This window comes from Dermacentor albipictus, chromosome 8 (genome assembly GCF_038994185.2).
Source record: "Dermacentor albipictus isolate Rhodes 1998 colony chromosome 8, USDA_Dalb.pri_finalv2, whole genome shotgun sequence".
NCBI classification, from domain to species: domain Eukaryota; kingdom Metazoa; phylum Arthropoda; class Arachnida; order Ixodida; family Ixodidae; genus Dermacentor; species Dermacentor albipictus.
Genome location: NC_091828.1, coordinates 118894250 through 118904109, shown reverse-complemented (window position 1 = coordinate 118904109; position 9860 = coordinate 118894250).

Below are 9860 nucleotides of genomic sequence, written 5' to 3'. Positions count from 1 at the left end.
TAACGTAGCGAGGACCTCAAGATTGACAGCCGGACACAATGAGGTAGCATAAAAGGGTTTCATGGCCAGTGGTCCCATGTAAGTGAATAGGTGCTGGTGGTTTAAAGGGGGTTCCACATCCAACTCCATGCCCGTGAGTGGCACTGGCTAAACCTTGCGAGGTCAATGTTGTACACGTACACAAAAGGCCGAGAAAGTCGACGGCAGGATGGCCGCCGTGCTACCGTAAGCAGTGAAGTACCGCACTCACACTGCGTACTCTGTACGCTCATCTCCCAGAGGTGGTTTTCCATCCCATTTGATGACTCTCTTTATGGCTATTACAGCATTTCTATTAAAATAAATAATGTACCATTGCGGTATTTGGCCCAATTGTCTGTTGGCTTCCCCGCCTAATTCGCATATATATATATATATATATATATATATATATATATATATATATATATATTGTAGAAGGATCGACATTTGGGTGAGTTGGTACTGGTTGAACATCTTGAAGGGCCAGCGCGAAAAGACGATGACAGAAGGCAGGAACACACAGGACAGCGCTGAACTCACAACTAACTTTATTCGAAGGCATACACATACACACACAACCCATAGCCACGTGCTCTCCCATCTATGGCGTCATTATCAGTGCGCAGGCAAAAAAAAAACACGCAAACCCATTTAATCTAATGCTACGCTATGAGGCGGCATAAATATTCAAATTCACTATCATGCAAATGTAACGATGGCATGCTTACACAACGCGACCCTTTTTTCCTGATATGGAATGCCTCAATAATCGCCCTCGTAGGCTGATTTTTATGCCCGGAAAGTATTGTGGTGTTATTATATATTGTAGTGCACCCATGCTCAGAGAAATGCCGCGTGACATGCGAGTAGACATTACCCGTTAGTGAGCGCCTATGTCAAACAGGCCGTTGCCTCAATATTAGATTGTCTGAACACACACACACACACACACACACACACACACACACACACACACACACACACACACACACACATATATATATATATATATATATATATATATATATATATATATATATATATATATATATATATATATATATATATATATATACTTCACACATGACCAGCAGTACACGCAGTACTTCGCATTGACTCAAACGACACATTTCTAAGGTGCAAAGAATAAACTATATATTTCAGTACTTCAGTACTACGTTCATAATACTAGTGAGCTGCATCATTTATACAAATGTTGAGCACACAGCATTGCAATCATTCCAGAAAATGCAATTTTGATTGCTTCTTGTGAACTGCGACATAACTTCGTGGCGTAGGATTATCCAGCTCTCATCTTGGGATGCAAGTTTGTTTCCTATGCAGTTCCTAAATGTCCTAAATGTGCCTGTGAACTGAATCGAGTTTTGTATTACGTATATGTATGTAATATGCATTGGAACTTTATTTCTAGTAATCGAGAAAACTCAACTTATTTGTCAGTAATCGAGAAAAGTCAATATCTCTGTAGACTCTGTTGCGGAGTAACCTAGGGAGAGCAATACTGCATTAAATGCATAGTTCAAGGTTTCCGTAGAAGGTGACCGTGAACTGAACGTTCTTCTTAAGACGCATGTCCCTGCAAGGTCAGTGCGGCTGCACGGTTCAACCGGCTGCAAGGTCAGTGCGCATGACGCACGACATGCTTTCTCGAAGGCTTAGTTTCTCGGCCTGTGCTGTGCCGCACAGTTGCTACTGTCTTGGACTGTGTATGACGCACTTGTGCATACATTGCCTTTCCCTGCTGTCCGGCGATTTGCTCAGCAACACAGTGTGATTCTTCGATGCGCGATCATGCGTAGGTAGAAGCATTCGCCCAGTTCCTTTGTTGACCCTTTTACGCAACTGCGAACGTAGGAGCCCCATTTCGACAATGCCACCGCCTCTATTTTCGGAACTCACTGTGCTGCTTTTTTAAAGATTTTGTTTCGGTGTCCTTGACCTTGTATTGCGCTATGGCGCCTTTGGGCTAGCACATCGCGCCTTTGTGATCATTTCTGTTCAACTTTTCTTTTTTTTTTGCAATGACCCAATGCTTTGACCTTGTTTGCTTCCACATCTGCTTGCTGTTACGGACTTTCATAGGCAACGGTGCATACCGATTCCGAGGTTTCTTCCTGAGAATTCCGAGGTCCAGATGAAATAAATTGCAATGCGTAAGAATACAGGAATATTGTACAGAAGGGTCCAGGGTGAAAATATGTGGTTGTAGTGAGAATATATCCTTTGAAGTATGTAATAAAACCTGACGCCGATGAAACCATGGGTTTTATCGAATCCCGTTCAGTGCGGAACAGGCATGATGAAAAGAAGAACGCAATCCGAGAGAAAGATAACTAGCGAAACAAAAAACGTTTTACCTCCCATTTTGGAGCCGAAACGTCTTTGAAACCTACAGTAAATCCATTTTCTTGGTCGGCCATCTATTTCTCATCAAATTGAAGCAGTGTAGCTAACGTCGTAATCTAATGAAGCTAATCTGAACCGCCCTTGACATTGGGATAAGCCGTACCCATCAGGCCGAAGACTAGTCTACTAAGAAACTATTCGTTAAGATGTGTGATATATACATAAAAATATGTTTTATTCAATTCATTAGTGAATCAATCGATTAAGTACGCCACGTTATGAACTCATATCTCAACCAAGGCTGGTTATATGGAATAAGAAGAAAATTTACCAGCCTGATTTACCGAGACTAAGGTGGTAACTTTTTGTCGGCGGCGAAACATTCTTGAGGATTTGCTTCTCTGCTGTGCCAATCCATTACCTTTTAGAGATTTAGCGGTTGTCGGCTTTTGCGCACGGCCTCGAAATATGGACGTTATACGGCAAGAATCTGAATCCCCGCAGAACGAGGAGAAACACCACGCGTCTCCTTCAGGATCTAGAAAAAAAGGTTCGCAACGGGCAATGCGAGTGGGAGAACGCAGATCCACGTAGCGTACCAAAACGCGACACATACATTCGCACAGGTGGTTTAGGCATATACGGCAATCGGCCATCTAGCTAGTACGCCATCAGTCGGGGCAGGGACTTAGGCCACCTGCTCATTAACACGCTAAGCAACAACGAATTCCACGCATGTCTCTCGGTCCTCAATTCCATGCACAGGTGTCTTGCTCACGGTTGACAAGCAGACGCGGAATGCGGCATCTTTAGTGGTAGGTGTAGAGCACTCTCTTAACATGGAGACACCCGGTAAAGCTTCCAATAAAGCTGGTGGGAACAATGGATACCTGAGGTGAACAGATAAAGATAGGACCGCAATCTTGAAAAGCGGCTTCCAGAATTTTTTGAGGAATCCTACCAACTAACGTGAGTGACGTTGGAATGAAATAGGTCACACACGGACGGATTTAACGAAAAGCCTTGCATGAAAACTAGAACGCATGATTGCCAGTCAGTATCTAGAGTGTACGTTCATCTAGGTGACTTATTGATCCTAATCATGCTAAGCAAACTTACAGAAGAATAAAAAATAGGTTAAGGGACATGCATACAGCAGAGATTACCAATTCCTGACTGGGAGCTGATCACTGTCGTTGAAAAGCGTACAATATTGCATTCTATCGACACCAACATGCTGGGCAGAAACTTACACGCAAACAGAAGAGCTCGAGAACAAGTTAAGGAAAGTGCAAAGAGTAACGGAACGAAACACGTTAGACGTAACGTTAAAATGTCAGAAGAGAGCGCTGTGGATACGCGAGTAAATGGTGATAGCCGATATTCGGGTTCTCATGAAAGGCCAACTGCAATGAAATTTCACTTGGGCTAAATTGACTGTAAATGCCTAGCGTATACTATCAAAGTGATCTCCGCAAAGGCGCAGGGCTGGTAATCGCCTAGTTTTGTTATTAGCAGCTGTTAAGTAGGCGCCTATGCAGACGATGCGCGCAACTGGCGGCAAAGCGGTAGCGATGCGGATACGGCGAATAGATTGAAGAAGCGCGCGCTACTGTTGAGCTCTCAGTTGCACCCGCTTGCGCCTATAGGCAGCCTGGCACATTACTCGCTCATCATTTGCGAGTTGACAGGCACCTCTCTCGGCACCCGTTGTCGCTGTCGCGCTCGTGATTTGAGCTGCTGCAAGAATCCCGATGCATTGCGTGGCCGTCGGCTGGTCGAATACGGGCTCGAACACGAGCAATGGCTGTGCACTACACAACGCTAAGCACAGGGTGGTTAAACACATTTTCCTGTCCGAGCTTTCACATCGAAAGCGAACACCGCAGCACCGCAGGCAAGTGCGACATGGACAAGCCAACGCGCACAAAGCATGCGAACTGCAGTTGGCGAAGCTGCGCAAGCTACATTTCATCAGCACATTCACTTACCCATCGATGTCTGCTTGGCAAACGCTTTGTTGGAGTGACTATAAGTACTACATGCCGCAATGGCGCACGTTTAAAGGTAACTTGTATTCAGGGGCGATATTCTCGAGCGATCATTCCCGCTAGCACATCATGCTGAAGGTGTTTCATGCGTATCTACATCGGACACGTCGAAGTCGACGAACGAAATGCTTTCTGACACAGCGTAAGAAACGAAAAGCAACCGCATCCTGCATTTGTCACGAAGGAGAATGCGACGCGGTGTCAATGGAGTAGATGCGGCGGCGAGCCACCTAGGAATGGAATGCCGCCAGAGCGAAATTGGCGAGGTTTTACCACGGCCGCACACTTAGCACCAAGCCCCTCTATCCTGGCCGTGCCATGCACCAGCTACGTATCCTTTACTACAGATGGCGGCAGTTATGTCATTGGTCGACGAGTCCGGCGCTTCCAACATGCTAGACAGCAGCCGATGAAGTCGTATGCGATTTGTCGGAGACGTTAAGATTGCAAAAATTTTGCCCTGCTCTCTGAACGTGATCCGCAGCAACGCGGTGATCACTTGTTGCCACAGAACTAGCGGACAACTGCATGGTGAGCGAGCGCTTCTTTGTTGAAGGCGCGAACGCAACACGCTCGCTTCAGTGAACCCGAACAGCATGCTGCTGGTCAGACAAGCTAGCGCACCATGGACCCTGTTTCAGCTGCTCCGGCGCGCGGCAGGGCATGTTCTATTACCGAACCGGTCACACTAAACTGTAAAACGTCCAGTTTTCGGTGATGTAGTATAATTGCGCTAACGCGTGGATGGTGTCCTCGTTCAGCTGGACTATACCGCACCTTTAGCTTGGCCACCCCAGTGCGCCCTTGAGAGAGAGAGAGAGCGAGAGACAACTTCATGTAGTCGCCTGCAGAACGACACCATGAATAAATGGCGCCGTGACGCGGGCCCTGACGTCTTCTCAGCGGGTGGTCTATACTCAACTCCAGCGCGTGTTACTCCCGCGGTCGGTCACCCTGAGGGGCAACGTTCCGTCGGTTTCGCTCGGCCTTTGTCTTTCAAGAGCCGCCGAGACCTGCTGGACGGCCCAGGTTTGGCTTTCGTGGTCGTAGCATTCCGCCGCAGCCGCGAGTAGCGGCGGAATCGTTGCGACTCGGTGCGGTGCGCCCTTCTCTGAGCTGAGGCAGAACGCGTCCAGGCCCTGCTTTTGAACATAAACCTATAGAGAACACCGGCTGGACTCGCAGAATGCTTCGCATTTAAGGAACATGGCGGGTGCGCTACGGCGTTGTCACAGCGCACGAAGCCGCTAACAAAGTATACAAACTCTGTGGGTAGCAGACGTGTGGGACCTGTTCGGGGATACTCCGAAACGGAATACAAGCAAGGAAAGCAGACAGTACGAGTGCTGCTTGTTCTCCACATTCTTCCCTGTACGTTACTTCCGCCGGCGATAATGGCGGCATTCTTCTTCAGTTTCGGTATGAAAAACATAGGTTTTTGCCAGCTCTTTATGACGCATTGACCTGTATTTCAAGCGTAAGATTTCGCACAGAGGCTACTGCATGTCTAAATTATCTGAAACTGGGCTTTTTACGCGGTAGAAAATTTCATTGCACATGGCCTTTAAGAGGAAAAAACTGGAGCTGGGCAGGCCATGCAATGCCTAGGGCAGATAACTACTGCAACATTATTGTTACAGAAATGGTGCTTAGGGAAGGGAATTGCAGTAAAAGACGGCAGAAAATAAAGTGAGGTGATAAAATTAGGAAATATTCAGGCGCGAATTGTAATCAGCTAGCTTAAGGCAGGGCTAATTGGAGATCGCTGGGAGTGGCCTTCGTTATGCAGAGGATATACAAAAAGGCTGATTAGAAATGGTGATGGTTCTGATGGTGAAACCGAAAACTAGGCGAAGCTTCCGAACAATGCTTATCATATTAGAAGCAGGGAAGACATTGATAGAGCTTGGGTCATCACAGGTTCCAGTAAACATAGACACAGAGATATTTTAATGAGGAAAAGAAAGATCAGAGAGCCATAACCGAAATGCTAGCCTGCAATTTACGTATTAATACCTGATTTGCTCAAGCAGGGTTGGTGTACGCTCATTTTTAAGGGCATGCAATTGGAAATAATCATAATTGTCACCAGCTGCAGTTTGTTTGTATACCCCACTAAACTTCAGAGCGTCAGCGTGGGTAATGGTTTTCTGGAATAAAGATTGAAGGGCCAACCACAAACTCTTCGAGCGGCTTTGGGAGTTTTCAAAAATACTGTCAGCGCAGAGTGAAATTGACCGGAAGTTACGATCAATCAAGCAGACCCGTAACCTCCTGGACCTCACAAAAGCTGGAAAGACCGGCGCTACAATCAACACGTACACATTAGTGATACGTGATCCCCATGCTGCCATCTGCAACTGCGACTCATATCGACTCTGGAGGATCCGTCAGGAAATCGTGCTACGTCAGCAAGAAATTTTAGGGATATTCAAAATAAATGAGATATAAGAAAGCTCGAAAGAAAGAATGAGAAAAAAAAGCGAGATCATTTTGGGAGGTACAGGCGTGCGTAATTTACTTTAACCTAAATGCCAATTTATGATTGCGTTTGTCAGCATGTCGAGTAGGCCACGTGTTTTACTGCCGTCATTCTGTTCATTACGTAGAGTAAGCGAGACGAAGTTCCTTTAATAAAAATGCAGAGGCACACCATGTGAGAAGAGTTGCGTGGAACAAACCGGAAGCAGACGTGATGAAGGTTTAGCTTTCTAATTCTACTGGTCGCTGAAAAAGGCTGTTTACACCAAATTGCCGGTGTAAAACCTTCGTGCAGGCCTATAGGTTGCCTCAAAATGTTCAAAATATTTCGCTCAGTGTTATGCGAGGATCAGACAGGGAAAGTGACGTGCATTATTCCCACGGTTATCTGCTGTGATGGCACTTGGTCTGTTAAGAGAACGCGAGTCATTGTTTGCACTATCATGATCACCTAGACGCAAGAAAAGAAAGAACTAGAATAACCCCTTAATGATTCGCGCAGAGATTTGCTTTGAGGCACTCCCAGCATGTTACTCCAGATGGTAACTGATTGGATATGAAATGATATGCCCAATGCACATACCAGACAAACAACATTCATATGACTCAACACAGCATTGAAAATATTACATCTCGGAGAACAGTGCCTTCCAGAAAGGGCAAAATCACTTTTGTTGATCGGGATTAATAGGCAATGCTAATCGATGGATGAAGCAGGTGTCGTCTGTCAAGGAACGATAGTTTCTGATATATATCCAGTGCGTACTTTATGACGTTCGTTTCTAGCGTAAATAGGCTGCAAAAACGAATTAACAGGATCATGGAGGCAAGGCGCACACTAAACTCTGGCTTTCCGCATTGCGTCGACATAGTACACAAATCAGCCCACATAAATTGACATCACACATGTCAATGCTATAGTGAAACGTGGCTGGACAGTTGTTCTTTAAAGTGGGAATACCAATGTTGCGTAATACATGAAAAGCGTGTTCCCCCAATGGCAAAGTTATTTAGAGAATTTTCATGGTGCCTGGTGGCACGCAATACCCTTGATACAGACGGGGCCCAAAGTACCTGATTTCGACTTGTCATCTTGCACAACCATCTCTTTTGCTCAAGTTGCGAAATAATACGGAATATTGCTTCTGTTTCCACGGAATATTGTTTCCACGGAATATTGCTTCTGCAACGTAGGTAGACGTAAGGCCCGGAGAGCTAAGCAGCATCTCTGTACGAATGTTTTGCTTGTTTTGTCCATGCACGTGATTCCATCGGAAAGCTACGTATGCAAGATGCCACATCTGATGCTCTAACCATACCACAGGACTTTTTCTATTTTAAACCGAATCCATTTAAGCGCACCTGGCCTTGGCTGGCACTCAGTCCATCCATGAACAGAAATCTGAGCAACCCTCCTCGGGCACGGATCTCCTCCTCAGCAGGTCGGATGACCCGTGCCTATTGGCTGAACAAATACTTTTGTGACACGTAATGATTTAACCAAGCATCACTGCTTCTGCTTTAAGCGTAATGCGTGATCATAATGAGTTATAAACCCATACAAATACGTGCTTTGCTCTTTTGACCTCAAATGCATGTGCGCAGAGTGTATTGGTGTAATTTATGAGCAGAAAAATTAACTATAACACTGTGCTTTAGGCTTTCCAAAGAAAACGTTTTAAGACACCGCGTAAAAAAACAAAGCTTCAGCGCACTTCGCCACAGGTTTTACAGTTATTGTGCGTAAACGTCTAAGTAGTCATACTAGAATAACAACGTTGGAAAACTTACCGTCTTCAATTCTACAGAGGAAAACTCGTGCTGTCAATTCATAAAATAAGAATTTAACTTGTACACTGTGTTTGTATGCAAATGTGTAATTGGCATGTGGTGTCAGAAGTATCGTTCGTCTCTTCAAGCACTGGGCTAGATGTGAGGAATTTAAGTCGGAAGCACCGGTGACTGTAAATAGATTTCTTGCTATATAAAAAAGGAAAAGAGCTGATATGCGAAACGTTCTGACAACTAGAGAGATGAGCCACTGTCGTAGAATAAGTGCACCTTATGTTGATTTATTTGATCCAAGAAAACATTCAGATCTGTTTTTGCTGCTCGTATTGTCGCACCTCAATACTGTGTTTTTACTAGCTCGGCTTGTGATCATCTGCAGAAATTTGATCACCACTCTGCCCACGTAAGCACTCGCGCAAGTGTTCGTGATACATATGTTTACAGTACGCAGAACAACTGTGAGTCTGCCTAAAGTCCTTGGTTTTAAGGGGGCCTTGGAATGCAAATGTATTGTTCTGCTAAAGGGCATATCCACAAGCATACGATTGTTCCTTGCTCGCCTGCTATACCTTGTCAGTGTAAGCAATATCTGCAGTGCTTCGGATAAAAGGGAGGGCTGTATTTCTGTTGCATTGTTAGCACACTTGAAATATTACAGACTCGGGAATGTTAGAGTGCTCGAACTTCCAAAGACATGTACATTAACGACCAGAAAATACAGCAACTTCGGAAATCCCAACACTTTCCGATAAAATCTGGCTGTGCTACTTTATGGTACTACTTAACCAAATATCGTTCAGATTGTTCGGGCTTAGGTACCGATCCCTCAAATAAACATTTAGTGCTATAATTACGTATCCAAGACAATATGAAATGTTTTAACGTAGAGTCCTCTACGCTACTCGCAGTGTTGTTTGTCACATAAAGAAATACAGCTTTCCTAGTCATTGCATATGTCATAATAATGATCGCCATCACTATTATAATAATAATGGTTAGGACCGTTAGGCTGTATATTAGGCCCTGCAGTAAGGCGGTGCTTGACAGCGATAGTCCATCACCCAATGCTATTGCATGACTGCACATGTTATATTTGGTTATAGAGTGTTATAAATTATATTTGCCATTATCACTGTCCTGATAAGCACT